This window comes from Fukomys damarensis, unplaced genomic scaffold (assembly GCF_012274545.1).
Source record: "Fukomys damarensis isolate Sample0158 unplaced genomic scaffold, DMR_v1.0_HiC HiC_scaffold_27, whole genome shotgun sequence".
NCBI classification, from domain to species: Eukaryota; Metazoa; Chordata; class Mammalia; order Rodentia; family Bathyergidae; genus Fukomys; species Fukomys damarensis.
The window spans coordinates 33,187,210-33,213,836 of NW_022900939.1; the positions used below are offsets into that span (position 1 = coordinate 33,187,210).

Here is a 26,627-nt window from a genome sequence, read left to right on the forward strand (position 1 = left end):
GTGATTCCTGACTGCCTTTTCATGCTTTTCATTATGTCCTATTACTAGTCTATCCAAGTTATGTTTGTAATTATGCACTCAGGCAAAAAAAAAATTAAAGTGCAATGTAATATAATATCTAAGTCTACTGTCATCACTTGCCTGGCTCCTTTCCCATTTCAAAATCATTAATATTGCCTCTAATGTATTGGCCACCCGCCCCCTTTGGAGTCTGAGATTACTTCTAGGTAGAGAGTAAACAGAATATATGTTACAAAACTTAAAATCAAGTAAGAAATAGAATAACATATACACCTTTGAGAAATAACACCCTGGTAGGAGTATGTTTGTCTGAAGGCATTCCTAGATAGAACTTAACGAAATTAGTTATGGCAGGCTGGCCACACCTGTGTAATCTAAGTGGGGACTGGACATGCTAGAAAGACCACCAGTGAGACTTAAGATGGGACCTTAAACAAACAGGCTTTAGTTATTATGGTTTGAGGGACTTTATTTTATTTTATTTTTGGTTTTTTTGAGACAGGGTCTCACTATGTAGTTGAGACTGACCTGGAACTCACTATGTAGCCCAGGCTGGTCTCGAACTCACAGTGATCCTCCTGCCTCAGCCTCCCGAGTGCTGGGATTACAGGCGTGTACCACACCCAGCAGTTTGAGGGACTTTAAAAACATGAAGCAAAGTGCTAGTGAGAAAACTGACCTCCAGTCACTGGAATGATGGTCCTATGCTGTGATCTCTATAACCTGACAAAATGGCCCGGTCCTTGGGCCTCACACCTGACTGAAAAGCCAACGCCTTCTGAAAAGCAGTCAGTGATATGGTCAAAGAGGGGGGAAAAGTGAGTCTTGGAACCCTTTCTTGGGAGCCCCAAACATGATGCTTCCAAAACCTGCTGGTGAAGTCCTAATGGATGCTACAGTTAGAATAGGAGAAGGTGGGAACATAACAGTGAGATTAAGGAAAAAGTTTATATTCGTGATGCACTGGCACGGAGGCACCACGGACGAGGTAGGAACAACCCATCCAACATAATTTCATTCTTAGAGGCAGAAAGCACTCACCCAGGAGCATGTCCTTCATAGGCAAACCAACCATTCCAGAACCCTAAGCACCACCTATCTGCTTCATCAAACCCTCACACCTCCGGTCCATATTGCCCTGTCTTAAATCACCCAGAGATAAGCACCAGACAACTCTAAACTCTCCCTACACTCCAGAGCACCTCGAAACTACTCAGACTAGCCAGAGTTGAGCCTGCTTGCCCTATCTTACGGGAGCACAATAAAGGCATTTGCTCACATTTTCTTTCTGACCAGCACTGGTGCTTCCTGACATGGTCTGTGGAGCTTGGCAAACTATGAATGTCAAACCATTTCAGCAGTGGTCACCTTCCTATCTCTTGTCCATGTTACACCTCAACAATAATGAAAACTTAAACTTTAAAACATTTCTAGAACAGCTCAGAGCAATGGATCACTTTGTCTGTTGGCACAGTTATGCCAGGTGCCTGAAAAGATAAAATACTTCTGCTTTGGAAACCTTACAAGATCGGAGGGCAGCCCGGGGACCTGAGTGACCAGAGTCCATTGGGCTGAAAGGGGTAGAAAGCTACTGGAGCTGCTGGACTGTTTCATCACCTTTCACACTTGTGATTCAATGCCTTAGGGCTTCTTCCTGTGCCTCAAAACTGTACTGTAAAACCCCACAGAATAACAACACCACAGTTTATTAAGTCTGCTCCTATACTGAGCATTTACTTTTGTATTTCCTTCACATTCACATTCATATTTAGTTATCACATTTAGTTACACACAGTAACTAAAGATACAGGTTGTGCATCCCTAATCTGAAAATCTGAAATACAAAATTTAAAAGCTTTTGAGTGACAATATGTGTCACAAGTGGAAAATTCCATACAAACCCTCCTGCAACTGTTATAGTCAAAATGCAGATATATTAAAAATATTGTAAATTTCAGGCTATGTGTATAAGATACAGAATATAAATTAGTTTTTCTTTGGACTCGGGTCTCATCCCTTGCATTATGAATATGTGAATATTTTAAAATCTAAAAAAAAAATCAAAATCTGAAACACTTATGGTCCCAAGCTTTTGAAGGAGGGATTTTCAACATATATCACCATTTTTATGAGTTGCACCCTGAGGTAAGAAGAAATACAATGAACCAGCCAACCACAGAATCAGTAGTGACAGTGTCAGAGTTGATTTCTTCACATTCAGGCTACATACCCTTATATCACTTTTGACAGTATTTGTTAGAGTCTAAGCCTAATGCAATGACCTTCTTCAAACTCAAAAGGATATGGAGTATCATTCTATTGGAGAAAAATTGTGTGCGTGTGAGTGTGTGTGTGTGTGTGTGTTATCATTCATTTGCATTTGGTGAGTAATTCAAAAATTTCAGACCAATGCTTTTAATTGCAGAACACCTCCACTGAACCAAATACGATGTAGGCCCCTCTTTTAAGGAACCCAAATGGTGGTTGCCCTCTCTACTAAGATATTATCAGACAATAAATATAACAATGTCCTGTACATGTAGAAGTGTTTATTTTTTTTAAAAAAATTAAAACGGATTGTATGTCTGTAATATTTGAACAATATCTCATAGATTATGAGATTTGGTTTGTGACTGTTTAGTATATAAATGGTAAAAATTTCACAGTTAATTGTTAACTTTCTGATCAGGAACCCAGCATACTGAAAAAAATTGAAAAGCTGGGCAGCATTTTCTTTTTTGGTAGTAATGGAGATTGAACCTAGGGCCTTTGCACGGAGCTACAGCTGCAGCCCTTTTTAAAATTTTTTTGAGACACTGTCTCAGTAAGTCACTAAGTTGCCCAAGCTTGCCTTGAAATTGTGACCATCCTGTCTCAGCCTCCCAGAGTACTGGGATTGCAGGCATGTGCCACTTCACAAGGACATAGAACAACAGGGACAGACATACTGACAGACGGAGTGTCTCTAGATACAAGGACTTTTGAAAATGATTTTTACAAGTGTTATTCAAATAACAGAAGATGTATAAACCCTACCACACAAATCTTCACCTCTTAGGTTTATTTCCTAGAGGAAAGCATGCAGCATATATGTAGTGTTTGTTTGAATCTAAAAGGAAATGCTGCCAATGCACATCATCCATAGAATGGATAAAAAACTGTGGATGTACACACAGTAGAATACTATTCCATAATGAAAAAAAGAACTATAGCTACAAAAAACAATGTACATTAAATCTAGGAATATATTGAATGAAAGAAGTATTGATACACAAAAATACATACAATATGCTTCCATGTATAGAACATGCTAAAATGTACAAATCTAACCCTATACTCTTTAAGAATATAGCATATGTAACTATGGAAGGAAAAGATTCTTAGAGGCAAAAATCTGTGCACCGTGTACAGAAAAAAAATGTGACCAGCATGAATGCTTCAATTCAATTTGGAAAACAAACACTAATTCTTGCTATCTATAAAGTCATTTGTATGTCCCTTGTTAATCTTATCCTTTCCTTTCCACAGGAAGAATCAAAATACTCAATTTCATTTTGTCACTTATTTGTATTCATAAATGTGTCCAATAATATTATTTTTACAGATTGAACATGTCATCAACAACATTGTTTATTTGTTTCCAGCCTGTAGGACCTATATACACACACTTTTTATATACACACAGTTTTATGGTGAATATAACATCTGTTATGTGACAGATCCAAAATCACATCCGTATTCAAGGAGTAGTACATATGTTAAAACAAGAGCAACACAAGATATATATATATTAATCATTACATTTTAGTAATAGCCCTACTATTTTGGGGGGTATTTTGGTGGATGCAAGATCACTATTGTCAAGTTATTAAACTGGGTAATTATAGGGAGTTACATTTAAACTCAATAAGCAAAAGCATGTGTAAAATGAAAATATTTACTGAACGCTGGGCTGAATCCTCTGACTCAGAGGTAGGCAACAGCCACAGCACTGAGAGGGTACAGGTCATCCTTCAGTGACAGGTGTGTGTCTCTCCCCTGCATCTGGAGCCATCCCTGGGAGACTTAGTGCCTACTGCAGAGAGAACAGACAGGTGAGGCCACACCTGGAAACCCTGCCAGAGCACCTCAGGTGGATTTCATTTTAATGGCAGGTGCTAAAGCAAAACTAAGTCTGAATAACTGCTGCTCTGGGTAAAAGGTCTCCCCAATTCTAAAATATCATAACACCATCTAAACTGTCATAGGCATAATTATCCAATATTAGTAGATGTGTGATTAAATTAAAATAGCTAAGTAGTAAATTTTGATGAATGCCTGTAGTCTGTTCTCACTGAGAAACAAAAAATATTTTTATTAACTATCAAAAATCATATTTTCTCTTGTTTCATTTTTACTCTTTCTTAAATAGAACAAATTTAAGATGAGTAACAAAGTCATGCTATTGATTCTTCAGTTACTATAGCTTTGATATAAAAAAAAGAAAAAAGTTGATTAGCACACACTTCTTTATACAATTTATGTGTACACATAGACACACACAAACATCATAACTCACAAAAATTTTAAGATTTCTAAAGCTTTTAGTTCAAATTGTATATAACAGTAAATATTTTTAAATATCTGATTTTATTTATTTTTTTGATACTAATCCTCCAAAGCTCTATAAACTAATGAAATTCTGCTTAAAATATTTTGGATTTGTAGGCATATCGTCTTGCTACAAAGGTGGAATTCCTGTTTCCAGCAGTTATCCAGATACAATATCCACATAAGCCAGTAGTGACATTGATTGATCGATTGATTGAGTTACTCAAAGATGACCGAGAAGGTACCAGTTAACTTTTTACATTTTATGTGATTTTCTTTTAAAGCTTAAGTGCTTCTGTTTTTTTGTTTAGATACCGGGGATCGAACTCAGCACCTTGTGCTTGCGAAGCAGGCAGCAGAACCACTGAGCTAAATCCCCAGCCCTTAAGTGTTAAGATGTGAGTTGAAACAAAGAATTAATGTGGAGTCACTACCCCAGGTTAGATGTTGTGTGAACAGTAAATCATCAGTTCTGTTTATGAGCTGGCTGGCAGCGTGGCGCAGCTGAAAATACCAATGAATGCTCGGTAGTGGAGACCATCATCGGGAAAACCAGAAATGTCCTTCTGTACATAGCAGAATCCCTCTGAGCTCCCATTCACTGTGTCAGATTTATTCAGGATGAGATAAATGGCAGCCCTGGCCTTTTTGGCAGAATCTGTGAAACTTTTCCAAAGCTTTATTAGATTATAATGATGTACCATCTTTTCAGAGCGGATGAAGAATGGACTAATATCACCAAAAGTATCCAGTGACTGGAAAATCTGAATACGAAAGCACTTCCAGTAATTCTGGTTTAACTGGTGTTACATTTGCAGTAGTCACTTGGCAGTTGCGCTTTTATTTTAGTGTAATGTACAAGTAGCTGGGCAAGGCTCATCCTCAAAATATAAGACCATAACAGGCATTTTCTTTATGAACTCAACAGATGAGCTGGTATGAGTGAGTCCTCTGGGTCAGGTTCCCCAGGCCTGGGGTGTGGATCTTGCCATTATTTGTGCTGTGGGCGTATCAGTATTTCTTGCAGCTTTGACCACACATGTGAGGGAACTGGTACACCAGTGACCTATCCAAGAATGCCTAGGTATCTGTTCACAACATTTTCTCTGTGCTCATTAGAGCCAATGCCATGGAACATGTACAGTGTTTCTCAGAACACCATAGTAAGAAAAGAGCTTTTATGTTTTGTCCTAAGTGATATACTGGAGGGCTTTAGTGCAGTTTAAGAATTAGAAAGATAACCTGCACCACTGTGGGAGGAGCCTGCAGGGAAGTCAGGCAGTGTCAGGACCTGAAGTGGAAGAGGAGTCCATAGTCCAGACAAGAGAAGATGGCGGCTTTCCCAGGGCATTGTTTTAGGCTCTTTCATGCTGTTACGGCAGGATAATAGACTGGATGTCTTAGTTACTCTCTTGGCACTGAGACTCAAAACCCTAACCCGCAATCTAAATGAGGAAGGATTTACAGTGTTTTGGCTCAGAATTTGCAGATGTCTCAGTCTATAGTTGTCAATTGGTTCCAAATCAGGGCAGCATGGCAGAGGCACACGGCAGAGAACAAACAGCTCCTGGCACGGCAGCAGGAAGCAGAAAGAGTTCAAGGGAGGAGGAGAGAGATACATGTTAAGGCACGAGAGCACGGGTGGCGGAAGTGCTGACCCCGAGCCCCGGAATGCTGCTTCTCACCAGGGCACAAGAGTCCCGAAGGCGACGTGCTGCAGCCAAATCCCTTGACCTACAAACAACCCCCTGAACTCTGTTTGCTCTTGTTCCCAGTTTACACTCCCTTCTGGTCATAAACAGATGTCGTCTTATCTTGATGTTATATTCTGAGTACTGATTACTGATTGTTTATCTTACCCATGCCTCCTTGTGATTGGGATTTATTACCAATCGCTGAGATCATGCCTGTGGTGTGGCCTTGAAACTAGTATATAACACCCAGCCTTAGAAATAAACTTTGCCATTAGCCATCAGCTTTCGGTCATTCATTGTGTCCGTGGTCGTCTCCCCGAGTCCCCTCCTCTAGAAGGAGACCTCGACAGATACACCCTTCCAGGGCACACACCCAGCGATCCTCCCTACCACAGTCTTCATCTCTCAAATCACATTAGTCCATCAGTGGGCTGATACACTGCTAAGTATCAGACCCCCATGACCCAGTCAACTCCCCAAATCCCTATGAGTGCATGATGCTCTAGGGGCACGTGTGGATTTAAACCGTAACGCTGGGTAATTTAAAAAGAGTAGAACTTTATTTCTGTCCATGCTGGAGGCTGGGAGGTCTAGGTACAAGGTGCTAGTAAGTTTGATGTCCAACGAGGGCCACTCTCGTTTCCAAGATGGCACCAGGGCACTGTGTCTTGCAAAGGGAAGAGGGCTGCTTCTCACAGGGCAGAAGAACAGAAGGGGTGAACCACTCTCAAAACTCTTCTTAATTAGCTTTAATCCCTTCAGGAGGGCAAAGCCTTCACAATCCAAACACCTATCATAAATCTCCCCTCCCAATACTGTCGCGTGGGGGATTAAGTTTCCAACACATGAATTCTGGAAGTGACAGACATTTGAAGCACAGTAGCAATAGTAGTGGTAAATGTCGTAAAATGCGGCGTGGAGACTGAATTAGTCACAGCTAACCAACCAGCTGGAGAGATATAAAGCTATGACCGCTGGACTCTTGCTGTGCTAAGTGAAGAAGATGCACCTTATAAGTGGCTGATTTTTTGGTCTGATCAAAGTTTGATCAGGTTCCTCATCCTTTGCCAAGGCCTCCATGTGTAATTCCTTATAAAACCTAGTTTAGTAAAAACTGCTAAATTAAGTTAGCATGGACTCCCCACACTGGGTATCTGATCACCCATGACCCCTGATCGGGTCCCTTTATTTGTTACCATTCTCCAGGTGGTTTCTGTCACCCTGTCCTGTCTTCAGCAACATGTCAGGCTGTTGGATAGGCTTTGGTTGTAGTTTTTCCGCAGCAAATGTTACGCTGCGATTTGATTCTCAATATAACCCACGTTGAAAGGTGCTGGGATGACTGAGCGCCTCATCTTAAGAAAGGCCAAGCCCTCCTCGCAGGAATGGGTGGATTCTTCAGTGAATGAGTCAGTGATTGCAAGAGCAAGGTGTGATAAGACAAATCTGCTCCTGGTGTCTTATCGCTCCCACACAAGCCTATTTTCACTCCCATTTTCTGCTGTGAATTAGAGCAGCCCACAGTCTTCATTGGCACCATGCTCTGGCACTTCCCAGCCTCCAGAACTGAGAGCCAATACCTCTCTGCTTTTTAAAACTTACCCTAGCTGAGATATTTTGTTATAGCAATAAAAAACAGATTAAGATTATCTGATGTTTTTACCTAGGGTCCTCTGACCCTATAAAGGCTTTGTCTGTAAATTCCCACTTGTGTGCATTGAATTTAGATTCCAAAATCCTCCTTTACAAAATCCCATTGGAGAGGTCTATATCTGTCTCCATGGTGTTCCTCTCCCATCCCTTGAGTAATCCTGTTTACAGCGCTTTAGCAGGTATCTTTAAATAATGCTTTTCTATGCAGCACAAAAGAGAGGAAGGGGCATAATTGAAAGACGGATGTGTTACACATCACAACTTGTGATGCATTCATTCATTCATAAAAATTAGTTCATTCATCCATCCATTCATAATTAAATGGCTACCCAGCTATCCTGGAAACAAGCTAATTTCTGGGAATAAAGATCATATATTCTTGATCTTTGGAAAGATTCTAACTACTTACTCAGATATTTACACAGTCATAGGGTAGAGTTCTGGAAAAACCCAGAGAAGTGACAGACAGTGCATTCCTGAAAGAATCAGGGTCACACCACAGAAGGGGTTACATGTGAAACTGGCTTAAAAAGTGATCGTTTATATGTCAGACATTAGATAGAAGATCATTTAGAAAGTGTTAGAATGACCCCAGGCTGTAATCTTAATGACTGTAATGCTATTTTAATGCTGGTTCTAGGGCAGATTCAACTAGAGCTGCATTTCATTTTATTTATTCAGAAAGAGGCTACTTTTCTGCTTAGTCTGGGTATTAGTTGAAAAATTCTATGGAGATTCAGCTAAAAAAAAATCAATATTTGGCATAAAAATTAAGCACATCTAGCTCCACGGCTGCAACAGGTGCCTGCCAAGATTTTCCCACAAGAGAAGTAGCTCCAGTCATTTGCAATGCACCACTAGCTTTTTTCCTGACTCTGCCAGAAGACATCTGTTTTCTCTGTGACTTGCCAGCACGTTTATTGCCTTTAATTTTCTCTTTTTGTGTAGGCTTTTAAAATAACAGGTGAAAGAAAAAAACAGTTATGGCCAGTCATTAATGAAGCTTTTCCCCAGAGCCAGGGATTTTCACCTTGGAAGTGGGACTTTGCCTCTTGGGGAAGTCAGAAATGTATACAGATATTTTTGATTGTCATAAATTGTGAGGAAGAGTTATGAGCATCTTGACAAATATAAATTCTACTCTCATTGTTCAATCGTTCTCAAAAGGAAACCCCTCTCCTCCTCCTCCTCCTTGCATGGAGTGTGTGTGTGTGTGTGTGTGTGTGTGTGTGTGTGTGTGTGTGTGTTGAGAATGCGGAGGTGGCTTCTACTTTCCCATATCCCTGCCTTTCTCAAGCAGGAGGGAAACAGATAACTCTCACCTTAGTCACCATGGTGTGGATACAGTCCAACTCCTTGAGTGGCCCCAGGAGCCCTTTGTGTAGCAAGCATACACATGATGATTCTGTGGAGTCATTCTTAGAATCTTTACACATCCCTGAGTCTGGGGCCTTGTTTCTGCAAAATTATCTGGCAGCTGGGAAGATCCTTCCCAAACTAGACATTTTACCCCATCCCCAGCTTCTGACCAAACTCCCTTCTTCAGAGATTCCTTCAGGCATTGGTCTGAAGATGGTGCCAATCTCAGCCTCCTGCTGTGGTGCCAGTAAATTCATTTTCACACTTATACCCTTACCTCTTTCCATGTAGAAATGCAGGCTCCTCTTTCATTCTCCTTTTTTTGACTGTATATTTTCTCCTCCTCTTTGATCCAGCCTCAGTGGCTCACATTTTCTGTCAGGTCTGTATCTTAGCAACTTCCCAGTTAAGTACTTACCAGTTCCCGCCTTTTTATGGTTTGGGTCCCAATTTCTATAATTCATCAATTCTCCATAGAGCCTGAGAGCACAACCCAAAGAGAACTGATTCTTTTCTAATAATTCACCTTATTGTGTATGCACTATCTACCTTACATTTCCACCCAGATGTGTATTACCATGTAAAGTTTGTAATGGGATCATTAACAATGTGAAATAGGAAGAAAAGGGATAAAGGTGTAGGGAAAGTGGGAAGGGTGGGGGAGAGGGAATAAGGGAAAGAAAAAAGTAGGAGAAAATGAAAAAATGGAAATAAAGTGTTTGTAAATGGGGAGGGGAGGAAGGGGTGAAGGGAGGGCAGGGACAAGGGGAAAAAATGAGAACGAAGACCTGTCATGTAGAGGTACAAGATCCCAATGATGAATGTAACTGTACTGTATACCTAGAATGCACCAATAAGCTCAATAAAAAGAAAAAAAAAACATGTAATGTTTGGAATTCATTAAAAAAAGGGGGGCTCACTGGTCAAGTTTCAGCCTTTCTCTGTGTTCCCCTCCACTCACCATGGCTGCTTACAGTTTGTCAATGAGCAGAGCTGGAGCTGTCCCAGTTCACAACTTCTGGCAATTTCAACTGGCGATGTGGGACTGAATACAATAGTTCAACTTAATGAACTTCTTAAATGCCTGATGCCTGGTATATGACGCTTCATCTAATAATTTCCATTTTTAAATTTATGTGCACAGCTAAAAGAAGGGCAGCGTAATTAATATGATCACATAGCAATAACTTAGTTTACTTTTCCAAAAGCAAGCAATGAGCAGTATTTTGATTAATGAGTAATTTTTATTATAATCTTTCCCATTATATGCAGAAGATAAATTTATTGAATATATTTATACTTTTATGGGTCTACTTGGCAGTTGCGAGGCAATTGATTTTCTTTTTAATTGTCTTTAAATATTGTTTGGCTGAAGTTTTGAGATAATGCTATGGACTTGTTTCATAGCTCAAGTAAAACTTTCACTGTATAACATCTTCAGTAGATTCTGTTTATACAAAAATGGTTTTTGCCAGTATTTTCTCTTGTTGACTGCACATTCATTTTATTGACTTTTTTTACTGTGAAGTTTTGCACTTTCATATACATCCACTTATTTCTGCTTCTGTTGCCTGTGCTCCTCGTTTCATGGCCAAGACCATCATCAAGCTTTTTTTCTGAGGCTTTCTTGTCAGAGTTTTGTGGAATCAGGTCTTACATTTAGGTCTTGAATTCATTTTGAGGTGATCTTAGTGTATAGCATAAGATAAGGGTCTTTCAACCTTTTGCAAACCATGTGTCAGATGATATGATATTCTAACTGTACAAGGAATTCATACAACTGAAAAACAAGAAAAACATAATAGATTCAAGAAAAAGAAGATGTGCAGATGGCTAACAGATACACGAAAAATTGTTCACTGTCACTAATCTACAAGAAAGTAAGAATCAAAGCCACAGTGAGGTATCACCTCATGCTACTTAGGATGGCTATTATAAAAAAAGAAGCAAGTGTCAGGGAAGATGTGAAGGAGAGAACCCTACCCAGTTTGTGGGACAACCAGCTGATAAGCTCTTATGGGAAACAGTGCGAAAGTTCCTCAAAAAATAAAAGCTACAATTGCCCACAATATCCAACAGTCCCACTTCTGGCAATATAGACCTCAAATAATTGTAATCAGAATCTCAAAGTCATATCTGCATTCCCCTATTCACTGTAGAATTATTCACAACAGCCAAGATCTAGAAGCAGCATAATTCCATCAAAATGAATAAATGGATAGCGACCTCTGTGTATGATGTAATATTACCCAGGCTTAGCAAAGAAGGAAATTGGGCTGGAGATGTGGCTTAATGGTAGAGTTCTTCCCTAAGTGGAAGAGGCCCTGCGTTTGATCCTCAGCACCACAAAACAGGAAATCCTGCCATCTTCAGCTCTGGAAAACATTGGGTTAAATGAGATATGCCACACACAAAAAGATGATACAATACAACCTCATTTATGTGTGGAATCTAGAATAATCAAGCTCAGAAACAGAGCATTATAATGGTTTGCAGGAGCTGGAATCTACCATACTGCATAGTGTTGGTGCTAACAACACTGTATTGTATAGTTAAAAATGCTAAGAAGGTAGGTATTTGTTAAATTTTCTTATCAAACAAAGTGATGATGATGATTGACGATGATGATGATGATGATGATGATAGTAGGAAACATTGAAAGTTAGTGATGGGTATGTTTATTCCTTGATGGTAATGATAAATTCATGGGTACATGGATGTCTCAAACTGTCAAGATGCATGCATTGCATTGGACCAGCTTTAACAACAACAACAATGAAATTTAACTAGATATGCCCTGACACCAAACCCTGCTCATGCATCCCTGGGATCTGTGCAAGCTTCAGCCACCTAGCAAATGTGCCTATAACTTAGACAACACAGGCACCTGAAAACCTGCCTGAATATTCTGGACAAAGATAAAAGCTACACATCCAAATATTTCAAATTTCTTTGTCCCCCTTCACCAAAATGTAGGAAGAGTAATGCAGATAAATAAGCTGTGTTGACAACATCAGGATCCAGTTGGGTTAATTAAATCTGATAAATACTAATCTTTTACTCTACAGTCTCCCAATTTTCTTCATCATGACAGGCTTATTCTGTGTCACACATGGGATTGTTTCTGATAAAGAACCTATAGCAGAAACACAGAACTAACTGTATTAGTTGCTTCTAATAATAGAGTCTCAGGGTACCTTGAACAAGGTTTTTGGAAAGAGCAATGAAGTTCTCATTGCTCACTGAGGAGTTGGGTTCTGTGAGAGCTGGATATTGGGGACCATGGCCTGATTCTGAAGCCTTTTCAGCCATGCAGAGAATTCCATTCAGTTGTGTATTTGGCTTGAAACAATCAGACTCATAATTGTGTTTCTCATAGAGATAGTATTGGGGTGCTGTGTTCCAGTGTGCCACTGGCCTGTGGTTCTCCTAGAACTTAACTCCCAAAACACACTGCTTTTCCTTTGATTAACAGGGGTCTTCTTAAACTATAGCCAGTGAAGTTTTTTTGAGGTATAAGCTTGTTACTCTTGTTTTTGCTTGGATTCAGTCTTAGAAGTAGAAGCTATGAGAGAGGGCAGTCTGCATCTCTCTGCAATCTGTTCCTGGCATTTTTCTTTGTTTGGGTTTTTTTTTTTTCCATTCTCTTGGTTAAAAATTTAGCACACTCTGCAGCCTCCTCCTTATTTTTCTTAGTTTGTTTCAGAGCAATAGAGGAGTGTTTGTGTTGCAGGCTACATGGAGTGACAGGAGGCTGAATCTTTGATGCTTTGATTTTGAGTTCCTTATTTTCCTTGAGAACTTTCTGACTATACATTTCAGAGCATCATCTACTTTAGAGAGACTTAAAAGCTTGCAGATTTTGCTGGTTCTTTTGAGACCCATGTGATGAGCCACAGTAGAATCTGTCAGACTAGGAATAACTTTCTTTACTTACAGTAACCAAGTTGAAAGCTCAGATTGTCACCCACAATGAACCCCAATAGCTTTGTACTTTTTCTCTCCTGTTCTCCTGTAAGATGGGTGCCCCTTACTCAGTGGTGGGCACATACAGGGGAAACCTTGTTAGTGGTTCCACCACAAATCCAGACCACATACGCCTTCCGTTCTTCACTCAGAGCATCACTTCTGTGGCCCATGCTTCTCATACAAAGCAGAGTTTGCATTCATCATTCACCTGAATGAGTTTCTGGCAGCCGGCAGCTGGGAAGGAGACATTCAGCTTCACCTTGATGTCCCTGATTGCTGAGGAGGCGACAGGAGAAAAGGGCACCCATGGGGAGTTTTTGATCGATCCTATTGTTGCTCATTCTGCCTACCAAGAACTCCATGCTAAATTGCTCTCTTGCACTCAGCAGCTTATGTTGTCTTACTATGAGTGCCAGCTTGCTTTAGTTTCTTCTTACTAATCAATCCTCATTTTATTTTTGCCCTAATTTCCTTTGTTAAATCTTATGCATAGTTACATAAACTATCTAACATTTGCACTAAGACAGAATATATATACACACAAAACATATCAAAAATCACCTGTATTTCATAAAGTAAAACATGCTTTGTTGTGCCTGTGAATAACATTGATGAACCAGGATGCCCTATGAAGAGCAGAGAGGGGATGTTTAAAAACCTAGGCATGAGACTAACCAGAAAAATGTGTATCAGTTAGACTATCTCGATGCGTGATGATAAAAATACGGAATTAGGTGATGGCTCTTGATTTCCCCATGAAAATATATGATTGCCTTCCAAGAAGTGGACCAGTCCTAACAACATTACCTTTTTATTCTATAATTTAGTAAGATTTGAGACCATTAGAACAATTCTTTGTTTCTAATGTACTCGATCTTAAGCCATTTATAATATTATATGCAGTTCTTTTCAACCATCCTATTACTTCCAGAATTGTTTTTCCTTCGTGCAGAGTTGCTCTCACTTATTCTCTGCTCTTACGGGAAGCAGAGTTGGGACAAAAGTGGAAATGTTTACAGTTGTGAGACCAACACAAGCATGGTTCTCCCACTCGTGTCACCCCATGAATGTTCCAGTCACATTCTAGTCCAAGGAATTTGTATAGGACTTATAAATCCAGGTTCAAGTCACCCTTCTGATTCTGTGTTTACTAGGGAAGTGACATGGAAAGTTAGTGAAGATGAACACTTCGTAGCAGGCCCAAGGGGGCAGAGATAATCTTCTTTTATTGTAATTAACCAGACAAACAATTTCATGGGACCCCAGCCAAGCAGAGGCAGAAGGAACATAGAAGCCACATGTATCCAAGTGATACTGTGAAGTAGGAAGTAGGACTCAAAGCCAGGATGAGGGCAAATACTTAGGCACAAAATTTAAGAGGCTGTGTAGGTGCTCAGGGTCCCTGAATGTTGAGCCCTATGAGTGTCATCTTCCCCTAGTCCCAAGCTACATCTGTGTTTCCAAGCAGGGATAATCCAAACAAGGACAAGGGTATTGATGGAGAAAATGGGAAAGTTAAAAAAAAGAACAACAAAAAGAGGTATAGCAAGAATATGTGAGCTCAGGGTACACAGCACTGAGAGGACAGCTGGGCATTTCTCTGGAGAGGGGCTGGGTTCTCTGTGCATCTGGAGTGGGAAACCAGTGCTCAGAAGAGATGGTGCAGATGGGAAGGAGATTGAGAGTTGGAAGGGCTGAGCGGGAAGGGGTTGGAAAAAGAAGATGTATTATGTATATATACCAACTCCCCATGATAAATGCAATTATTGTGTACTGGAAATATGCTGTGAAAAGGGAGAGATGGTGAAAATATAGGTTCAGAGCCATTTGCTTAGTTTTTCTAACTTGCTAGTCAGAAACACTCTGTGATTATACGTTTTTAGCCTTTGGGTACATTCCATTTTATCTTGCTCATGTGTTATCAAAGCACTGAAGAAGTGATGACCAAATGAGCTCAAAGTAAAATATGAGAAAATGAAAAAATGGAAATAAAGTGTTTGTAAATGGGAAGGGGAGGAGGGGTGAAGGGAGGGCAGGGACAAGGAGAAAAAATAAGAACCAAGACCTGTCATGTAAAGGTACACGATCCCAGTAATGAATGTACCTGTACTGTATACCTAAAATGTACCAATAAACTCAATTTTAAAAAATGAGCTCAAAGTCATGTTCCTCTGTGTTCCCATCATTCAACATCAATAAACTGAGGCTGTGACCTCACCTGGCACTTGCTCTGTAGGTGTTTAACTTCAAAGACCGGGAGTTAGTGGGTGTCTTTCTTGTTGCTATTTTTTAAACTGCAGTTTTTCAAAAGTTGGTGCACATGTTTGATAAACTCTGATCAAAGAAATCATGATCGTAGACATGAGGATTCCTTCCCTTATATCCACACTTTTCATCTTTATTCAGTAGTTAGCAGTGGTGCTCATTTTTCTTCTTACTCTTTCTCCCTTTTGAACTTCAGGTGTTGAGTGATGCTCATCTTCAGAGGAATAAAAGCACCATGAGGCTCTTGCCATTCATTGCTGACAGAGCTCTGAGTTTTAAAAGAGATGGGCTATTTTCACTTCTGCCCCCTTATGACTTGTTGTTTACTTTTCTTCTCATTCATTTATGTCCAGAACTAACTTTTGTTCTTTAATGTTATAACCTACACTAACACAGAAGACCATTTTAAAAATCAATTTTTAAAAGCATGCTACTGCAAGTTATGAACACCCCCCACTTCTACCCACCCTGGAAATATTTCAGCTAAACCATTCACCATGTATATGCTGTAGATCTGGGTAATTATTTCACATTTGGTCCACTGTCCCTTAAAAGAAATTAAAGCCATAATAAATTGGAACACATTGGCACTTTTTTTTAAATGGTGGCCTTGGGATGAAACTCAAGGCTTTGCACAAGCTAAACATTTATTCTACCACTGAGCTATAATCCCAGCCCTCCCTGCCTGATAAAGACTGTCATCTTGCAGAGGCTTCCTAAGAGTTTTATACCTGGAATACAGTCAAGCCCTAGAATGTAGAGCTGGCAGAAAGTCTGTAGGTTATTTGATCTGAACCCTGTCTGTAGCGATGGAGACTAAAGTGCTCACATGATCACTCCAGGTCAGACAGCAAACTCAGAGGAGCCATTGCTAGTATTGTCAGGCTCCTGACTCCTATTCCAAGCAGTTTCCCTCTGAGAAGAGAAAAACTAATAGCAAAAAAAAGTCACAGATGTGGTCAGTGTACATACCGGTTAATGATGTGTACATTTACACCCAGCATGTAAAAAGACCGGACCATAAATTTAAATTTAATTATGGGAAGTTCCATAAGAAAAATGCTCTTAAAATGTATCAAATGACAGAATGAATGATTGAAGAAAAAGCTGTGATTTAGTAAATACCTACAAGCAGGTTTTCAGAGAATTTTCTAAGGTAGGTTTTTAGTACAGGTTTAACATATTTTATAAAAGACATTTTTTGGAAGAGTTAAATTAAGAAACAAAAAAAGCTATTAACAACATTTTAATGTATTGAACTCTATGATTTCTGCTGTTGGGTAGACTAGAAAATTGTTTATGTCACTTCCTGTGACACTTGAATGATTACTTAAGAGGACCCTTTCACTGGGAGAACAGATGGTGCCTTCTTTTTCCATTACAGTGTCCAACAGAGAACTCCTGGGTAATACAGGGGAAGCACCCTCTAACTAGTCATTGAATATATGGGATAGAAATAGAGCAGAAAGAACAGACTGGAGAAGACATCAAGGGCTCAGAACAAATGGAAGTCTCAGGATGTAAGGAGATGCATGAGAAGCAGGGCGTGGTGACTCACACCTGTAACCTTTGTGCTCTGAAGGTAGAGGCAGAAAGATTGAAAGTTTAAACCTAGCTTGGGCAGTTTAGTGACTTAGTGACCCTGTCTCAAAAAATAAAGAAAAGATGAGCCCTAGGTGTTGGAGGTGAGAGCAAAAATGAATTCTACTTCTTCATAATTTTGCACAGAATCACCTTGTTTGTGTATTTGGATTAAGATTTCATGTAAGAACTATAAATTAGACGACTTATGGATTGATGATGTGGTGACATAGTAACAGGGTAGGGAACATTTTTAAAATTTTAAAAATGTTTATTAGGCTCCCCTGCCAGGCCACCGCCATCACTCCAGCATGAGGGCCTGCTTGGGCCCAGACTGTGGGATGGGTAGCCCCGCCCTCCCCTGCCGGACTGCTGCCATTGGAAGGTAGCCATGCAGGTGCCCCTGAACACCCCCCCCGCACTCTCAGCCCTCCTGATTGTGCCAGTCTTTGGACCCACTCTGCAGAGGCAGAGGTGGTCATAAAGGGTATTTTTCTGAGTTCCCAATTTTGAACATCTTTACAGAAAGGGCATGGGAAATCTGTAGTAGAATTGTGTGGAGTTCAACCATTCTGGAGGTCAGGGAACTCAATCTGGGCCTTGCAGCCTGAGGTCAGTCTACCTTATGGGGTTCTGCCATCAGCTAGCTGAGATCAGGGGTCTTGGTTCTGCACATGGCTGCACATGTTATATATTATGACAGCAGAGATATAGTCTGAAAGAGGCCCTTAAAATCCATTTTTTTCTTTCTTTTCCTCATTCCACTCTGAAAATTCTTTCTTTTTTTTTGTCCTCTTTCTCCAATTCAGTCTCTTGCTCCACCATATTATCCCTCATCTCCCTTTCTGTTTCTGTTCCTGCCCTAACTCAGATTTCTTCTTTCATCATTTTTTCTCTTTTCTTTATGTTCTTTTCTTCTGTCATTCTACCTCACACAGGGATCAGTGGTTTCAAGGGAAAGTGAACCCCTATTACTGTTAAGGGGATATATTCTTGTCCTTATACTTCTACTCTGTATACCTTCTACTCTTCTACCCTTTTGAATTTCACAGTTTTCCAAAGATTGTGTGGTCATTCTATGTCCTGTGGCTTCACTTGAAACCTTCTCCAATTTTTTTACTTGTCTACTCCTCTCATCCTAGCTCTGTCTGAGTCCCCATCCTAAATGGTAAATATACTATATTGAAAAGTTTGTTCACTGCAGACATGTTTTGGACTGCTTCTTGATTTCAATTTAATTCACATGGTTTAAGGTGGTCAGTTTCCAAGTTGTGGTTGATCATATTGTGTTGCTGATTGTATCAATTGGAATAAAGGATTGTGGTTGATTTGATGAGATGTTTTCTCTGATGTTATGAAGATGAGAATGTCTATGGGTCATTAGAGACCCAGAAGCTAGGGAGCAAATATATCAGGAAGATTGGGGTGATAACCCAGAGATTAAAGAAAGGACAGCCCAACAACTAAAATAAAAAAGAGAAAACACTTAAGACACAAAGACAGACTTCCAGTTCACTAATGGCAAACAGTAGGGTAAATGAGGATGAAAAGGCTGACAGTGAACCATGAGGACACCCTGAACTCAAAGCACAGGAAGTAACAAAACAGATCAATCAGGCTCTAGAAAAATTCAAAACAGAAATAATTTCCCAGATAACCATAGAGATGGTGAGCAAAATGAAAGTCATGATTGGAGACTCTAGAAGAGAGACTGACAAAAAAATAGATGAGCTCTGGACCATGATAGAAGCCACGAAGGGCCAGCATAAGAAAGAAATGGAAACAATGAACGGCCAACATAAGAAAGAACTGGAATCTATAAAACAGATTCGAACAGATATCCAGGAGATTAAACACTTCATTGAAAGTGTACACAACAGAATAGAAGAATGCAAAGATAGAATCTCAGATATAGAAAAGATTGCAGACAGTGAACGTGAAAAGAGAGGTCTCTTAAAAACAGTAGGGGATCATGAGAAACCAATCCAACAACTCTTGGCTGATGCAAAGAAGAATAACATAAGACTGATAGGAATCTATGACGTAGCAGGAGAAAATACAAATGGCTTAAAAAAGCTGTTCGCAGAATTAATGACAGAAAACTTCCCAAACAGAGGGGAAGAATTTGACATTCAGATAAGTGAGGCCAACTTAAAATAAAAAAAAAAAATCTACACCTAGACATATAATAATCAAGATCCCAGAAACCCAACAGAAGAACAAAATACTACAAGCAGTAAGAGAAAAGAAAGAAATCACATGCAAAGGAAAACTCATCAGAATCACAGCAGACTTTTCAACACAAACCCTCAGGTCAAGGAGAGCCTGGAGTGAGATATTTCAAGTCCTAAAAGAAAAAAAACCTCCAACCTAGACTGATGTATCCTGCAAAACTCTCTTTCAAAATAGATGGGGAAATAAGATGCTTCCATGACAAAGAACACCTGAGAAACTACATGAATATCAAACCAGCACTACAAACAATTCTAACAATATCCTAGAAAAAGACAATGAAGGTCACAACACCATGAGGCCCAGAAGAGCAAATCAAATAGACAAGGCAAGAAACTAAAAGGAGAAAGTGAAAACTTGAAGAGTCAACAAAAGGCCAATAACATGACAATAATAAGTCAGTACATATCAGTTATAACCATCAATGTAAATGGCCACAACTCACCAATCAAGAGAAACAGACTGGCAGAATGGATTAAGAAGCAAAATTCAGCAATATGTTATATACAAGAAACACACCTAGTGCAAAAAGAAGCCCATAGACTGAAAGTGAAAGGGTGGAAAACAATTCTCCATGCAACAGGAGCCCAAAAGAAAGCAGGGGTAGCAATCTTATTGGCAGACAAAGTAAATTTCACACCAAAACTGATAAAAGAGACAAAGAAGGCCACTACATCCTTATAAAGGGAACAATTCAAGAGGAAGAGTTGACAATCATAAACATATATGCATCAAATATTAATGCCCCAACTATATAAAAGAAATATTAAGAAACACAAAAAACCAAATAAGCACTAATACAATTGTAGTGGGGGATCTAAATACCCCACTATCACAAACAGACACATCATCTCAGCAAAAAATCAAGACTGAAATACTAGAACTGAACCAAGATTTTGAAAACATGGACTTAATATACGTCTATAGAGTGCTCCACCCCACAAAATCAGAATATACATTCTTTTTGGCTGCACATGGGTCATTCTCCAAGATAGATCACACAGAACAAGTTTGAATAAATGCAAAAGAATCAAAATTATTCCCTATATATTATCAGATCATAGTGCAATCAAGCTGGAGATCAAATAGCACAAGAAACCATAGGAACTTCACAAACACATGTAAATTGAACAACACCCTCCTGAACAATCAATGGATCATAGAGGAAATTAAAGAAGAAATCAGGCAGTTTTTAAAAATAAATGAAAATGCCAATACAGCATAAAGGAATCTATGGGACACAATGAAAGCAGTTCTATGTGGAAAATTCATAGCACTGAATGCCCACACTAGGAAAACAGAGCGAGCTCAAATAAACAACCTAATGATAAATCTTAGACTCTTAGAAAAACAAAAGCGAGAAAAACCCAAAACTTGAACAAGAGAGGAAATTATAAAGATAAGAGCAGAAATCAATGCAATGAAAACTAAGAAAACAATACAAAAAATAAATGAATTGAAGAGTTGCTTTTTTGAAAGAATAAATAAAATTGATAAACCCTTAGCTAACCTTATCAAAAAAAAAAAAGGAAAGAAAAGGCTCAGATCCATGCAATTAGGAATGAAAAAATTGAAGTCACGACAGATCCAACAAAAATCCAGAGGATAATCAATACCTACTTTGAGAACCTGTACTCTAACAAAATGGAAAACATAGAAGAAACAGACAGATTTCTAGAGACTTATTAATTACCAAAGTTGAACAAAGAAGATAAAAACATTTTAAACACCCCAATTACAGTCAGTGAAATTGAAAAACATAATTAAAAATTTACCAACAAAGAAGAGCCCGGGTCCTGATGGATTCACAGCTGAATTTTACAAGACATTTAGAGAAGATCTACTGCCATTACTCTTCAAACTTTCCAATGAAATTGAAAGGGAAGCAATACTTCCAAACTCATTCCTGGAAGCAAGTATCACTTTGATTCCCAAACCAAGGAAAGACCCAACTAAAAAAGAGAACTACAGGCCAATCTCCTTAATGAATATAGATGCAAACATCCTTAATAAAATACTAGCAAACAGAATACAGAGGATCATCAAGAAGATCATACATCCTGACCAAGTCAGATTTATTCCAGGGATGCAAGGATGGTTCGACATACATAAGTCAATAAATGTAATACACTATATTAGCAGTGTCAAGTACAAAAACCATATGATCCTCTTGATAGATGCAGAAAAAGCATTTGACAAAATTCAACACACATTCATGATAAAAACCCTGCAAAAAATTGGAATACATGGTCTATATCTCAATTTAATAAAGGCTATCTATGAAAAGCCAACAGCCAATATGGTATTAAATGGCCAAAAACTGAAAACCTTCACCTTAAAATCAGGAACAAGACAAGGATGCCCACTATCACCACTCCTCTTCGATGTAGTTCTGGAAACATTGGCCATAGAAATTAGACAAGAGAAAGAAATTAAAGCAATAAAGGTAGGAAAGGAAGAAGTTAAACTGTCATTATTTGCTGATGATATGATACTCTACATTGGAGACCCAAAAAACTCTCCCAAAAGACTTCTAGACTTACTTGACACTTTTGGCAGAGTAGCTCGATACAAGGTGAAGAGTGAAAAATCAATAGCCTTCTTGTACACAAACAACAAACTCACTGAGAGAGAAATTAGGGAAACAATTCCTTTCACAATAGCATCCAAAAAAATGAAGTATCTAGGAATCAATCTAACGAAAGCAGCAAAAGACCTCTACAGTGAAAACTACAGCACTCTGAAAAAAGAGATCGAAGAGAATGTAAGAAAATGGAAAGATATCCCCTGCTCCTGGGTAGGAAGAATCAATATAATGAAAATGGCCATACTAACAAAACTGTTATACAGATTCAATGCAATGCCAATTGAAATTCCAACACTATATTTCACAGAACTAGAAATGAAGACATTGGCATAGGAAAAGACTTTATGAACAAAACCTCAGTAGCACGGGAACTAGCAGAAAGAAACAATAACTGGGATCTCATCTTATTAAAAAGCATCTTCACTGCAAAAGAAATCATCAACAGAACTAAGAGACAACCTACAATGTGGGAAAAAAATTTTACCAGCTGCTCCTCAAAGGACTATTATCTAGAACATATAAAGAACTCAAAACAATCAGCCCCCCCAAATATAAAGACCCAATTCAAAAGTGGGCATCTGAAATGAACAGACAATTCTCAGACAAAGAAGTAAAAGCAACAAGTAAATATATGAAAAAATGTTCCACATCACTGGCCATTCTAGAGATGCAGATGAAAACAACACTGGGATTCCATCTCACTCCACAAAGAATGGCTGCTATCAAGAAATCACACAATAACAAATATTGGCAGGGTTGTGGGGAGAAAGAAACCCTTCTCCCTTGTTGGTGGGAGTGCAAACTGGTGCAACCACTATGGAAATCAATATGGAGATACCTCAGAGAGCTGGGACTAGAGGTTCCATTTGACCCAACCATCCTTCTGCTGAGTATCTTTCCAAAAGAATTAAAAGAATCATACCATAGTGATATATGCACACCCATGCTTATAGTGGCACAGTTTGTAATAGCTAAATCTTGGAAATAGCCCATTTGCCCATCAGTTGGAGACTGGATAAAGAAGATGTGGTTTTTCTATAAAATGGAATACCACTCAGCCATAAAAAATGAGAAATTAGATTCATTCACAGGAAAATGGATACATATTGAGGATATACTTCTAAGTGAAATATATAAGTCACACATGTGTAAATACCAAATAGTTTCTCTAGTGTAAAAAGCTCTAACAATACATAAGATCCTAATGAGATAATTGACCATGTGAAATGGGAGGAAAATGGCTAAAGGTGTAGGGAAAATGGGAATGGTAGGCGAAAGGTAATAAGGGGAAAAAATGAGAAAATGGAAATAAAGTGTTTGTATATGGGGAGGTTAAGAGGGGGTGAAGGGAGGGCAGGACAAGGGGGAAAAAATGAGAACCAAGACCTGTCATGTAATTGTACAAGATCCCAATAATGAATGTAATTGTACTGTATACCTGGATTGTACCAGTAAACTCAATAAAAGAAAAAAATGTTTAGTAGTACGTGTTTGCAGTATACAACATTTACATTTGTCATGGGGATTTGGTACGTGTTCATGTCTTAGCTATTTTACTTTTCTTTCCCTTCTGTCCCTCGCCCCTGCCTCCATCTCTCAAAAGATCTATCTTCGTAAAAGATCTATGTCCCTGTTGCCCATTATGGCTTTTGTTTTGCTCCTTAAATTATTTATACTTTGAGCTTCCCATATAAGAGAAACCATATGATACAGTATTTAAGCTTTTGTGTCTGATTTATTTCACTTAATATTACGGCCTCAAGGTGCATCCATTCTCCTAAAAATGACTCAAATGCAGGACAGGGAAAATTCAGCAGTCATTTTCAACATGAGATAATATGTAATGAGAAATTGTAACAGAGAAATTCTCAGTCTGACTTGCAAAGTACCCATGCACACAATCCTGAGCACATTCTATATAGGAAAATAATTAAAACTCTTTCTTAGGCACTTACTATCTTCCAGGTGCTATAGTAGCAGTTTGGAATACTCATTCATGCCTCACAGTATTCAGATAATAAAACAAAATCATAAAGGCAGCTGCAGTTTATATATTTGCTTACAGTGCACCACGAAGTAATCAATACTTTCTATGGGTTTTCCAGTTTTATTTTTACAAGGAGCAAGGAAGTGGTTGCAAAGTAAAACTTGGAAGTAACTGTCACACATAGGTGGGGCTTTTAGAGGGTGATTGGAACGCAAGCACCTGATGAGTCTATACTAAGTGGGACGTTGGGAGGTGAAGTCTGGTCAGAGGAGGTGATCTGGGAGGCTGTATCTCCCTCTCCCTTGATCTCTCTCTCTGTTTCCCCACCACCATGACATGAGCCTCTTCTCTGCCATGCCACCCTGCCTTAGAGCCAGCTAATCATGAACTGGAACTTCTACAAACTGCGAACCAAATAAACTTATCTTCCTTTAATTTGCAAGTGTTGGATATTGTGTGCCAGCAATGATCAAAGTGACTAAGACAGCATCTGTTTAAAGTATTTTTCCAGATAAGATGTTCAGATCCCTGGTTAAATGCTACTTCTCCAAGAAGTTGCCCCTAGAAAGTTATCCACTGAGAAAGGTATTCTTTCTTTTCTTCCACTGTTGGTGCCAAAAATTAGAATTCTTTAATTACTGGGGGTCACAACATCACCTAAGGTATGAAACTGCAGCAATGCTAAGATCAGTTAGTAAAGGTAAAAGCTAACAATGGAATTTAGAAAGAGTGGTGGATCTACCTTCCAAGGAGTTGGCTTGGTTGGACATAAAAGAAAATGCAAAATAATAAGAAAGAGTTGAACCATACAATCCCTGAGTTATTGTGCCTGTAGTAGTTAAAATGAAAGAGTATTGACCCTGACCAAGCTTAGGTGTTGCCCAGTCTGAGATACGGCCACAACCCTCAAAGCTCACTTCAAAGGAGAAAATGACAATACTTCTGATATCTCTATTTAACAGGAAGGTAGCTCTAGTGAGAGCAAAACCAGGAAACCAGGGGGATAGTATGAAGGAGTTATCTCATCTGCTTCTGAAAGAAAACTTATTAAAAGGAATGAGGGAGAATTTAGGGCTGATTTATTGGGTTTTGAATGCTGCAGAGTGTAAGAGCATGTTTGGGTTGATAAAGGATGTGCGGCTCACTAAGAAACACTCTCACAACACCATAATCCAGACACACAATCCAGACACACAGCAGATTATTGGGGACAGTTAGCCTGGTAGACTGAATAAAAGATGCTATGCAATTGTTTAACCTGAGAACTGTCTGTCTGACTCCCCCCAAAAATGCCATTTGGAGTACACCATATGAAGAAGTTGATACACTTTATGTGTGAACAGCATGCCACAGGCTTTATGATGATCAGGACATTGTCCTGTTTCCTTATGCAGCACCTCGGAAATGCTGTGATTTTGCATGGATTCCCTAAGTAATCTGACTCCTACAAAATCAAGCAGTAGTTTAAGAAGAAGCCTTATTGGATCTGCTGTCTCAGCTTCCCCCTAAAAATGGTGCAGAGATAGAAAAAAAAATTGTATTAGTTAACAAGAAAATGGAGAAAGACAGAAGAGATCAAGGGACTCGTTTCAGCAAGGTGGAACACTTTAGTTGGCTTACAAATGGACTAGACAGCAAACGATGATGAGGTCAAAAGTCTTAACACAGCACTATGGGAGCTTAGGTGCATGAAGGTAATCTTGCTGGTCCACTGATGGCAGGTGCCCCACTAAGAGGCCTTAAGTGATTCTGTTCTAGTTACCACAGTCAAAGGAATTGTATAAGCCATAAAATGAAGGTTACATAGGCGACCCAAACTGGAGTCACCTGAGACAATGGCGAGCAAATTAACCAAGACAAGGTTTGATGCAGGAGCCAGGGTCCCTTGGCTCAGCCTCATTCTGGAACTCAAAACCTGACATATGAATAGATAATATGATCAGAAGAGAAATTTCTGGAGCACCTTCACATATGAGCCTTATTCACTGTGGTCCAGAAAGCACATTGGTTAAGCCCTGAGAAGAGCTATATGAAGAATATGCAAATACAAGATTGATAGAATTAAGGTAAGTCTGAGTGGCTATTGAAATGTCTAAGCAGGCTTTGTGTGACCCCACTGTGTCTCTCTCACTTGAATGCATTATGCAGAAGGGATTTGTCTCTGACCCAGGGGAGGTTCCTCCTACTTGATATGATAAAACAGAAGCCCTATAAATTTGCCCTTCAGGCACCATTGGTTGGAGGTGATGAGTGGGAACCAATAAATTGCCTGACTCTATGCACTAACTGGAGTAATAGTTGGGACAGTTTCTCACCACAGTGGCCCTGTGTGAAGTGTAGACAGGGCTGTGGCCACCATTATAAATATCCCCCAGCAGGGACTACTGACACTTTGCAACAGAGAGATTTCACTTGCAGGGCAAATACACAATTTGGATCAGACATTCTTGAAATGGTTCCTATGAATGAAGAGCATAAAATAACTCAAAAACTTGAAATGCTACCGTGCCTTGGTGATGTTGGAGAAATGCCCAAACAGGAGGGACAACTACAAGAGTTCCACAGTGAAAGGGAAATGGTTTGTGCAGGAACTTGGTACCAGGTGGTCTTAATCTTTTTATGCCACTATAACCAAATACCTGAGACTGGGTGGTTTATAAAAAACAGAATCCTTTTTTTTTTTTTTTTT

At 39.2% G+C, this 26,627-nt stretch overlaps 1 pseudogene; it reads right to left on the reverse strand.

Moving 5' to 3' along the window:
• Window positions 1-12,841: 12,841 nt before the first annotated feature.
• LOC117283544 overlaps window positions 12,842-26,627 on the reverse strand; it is a 29,902-nt pseudogene continuing 16,116 nt past the window's right edge.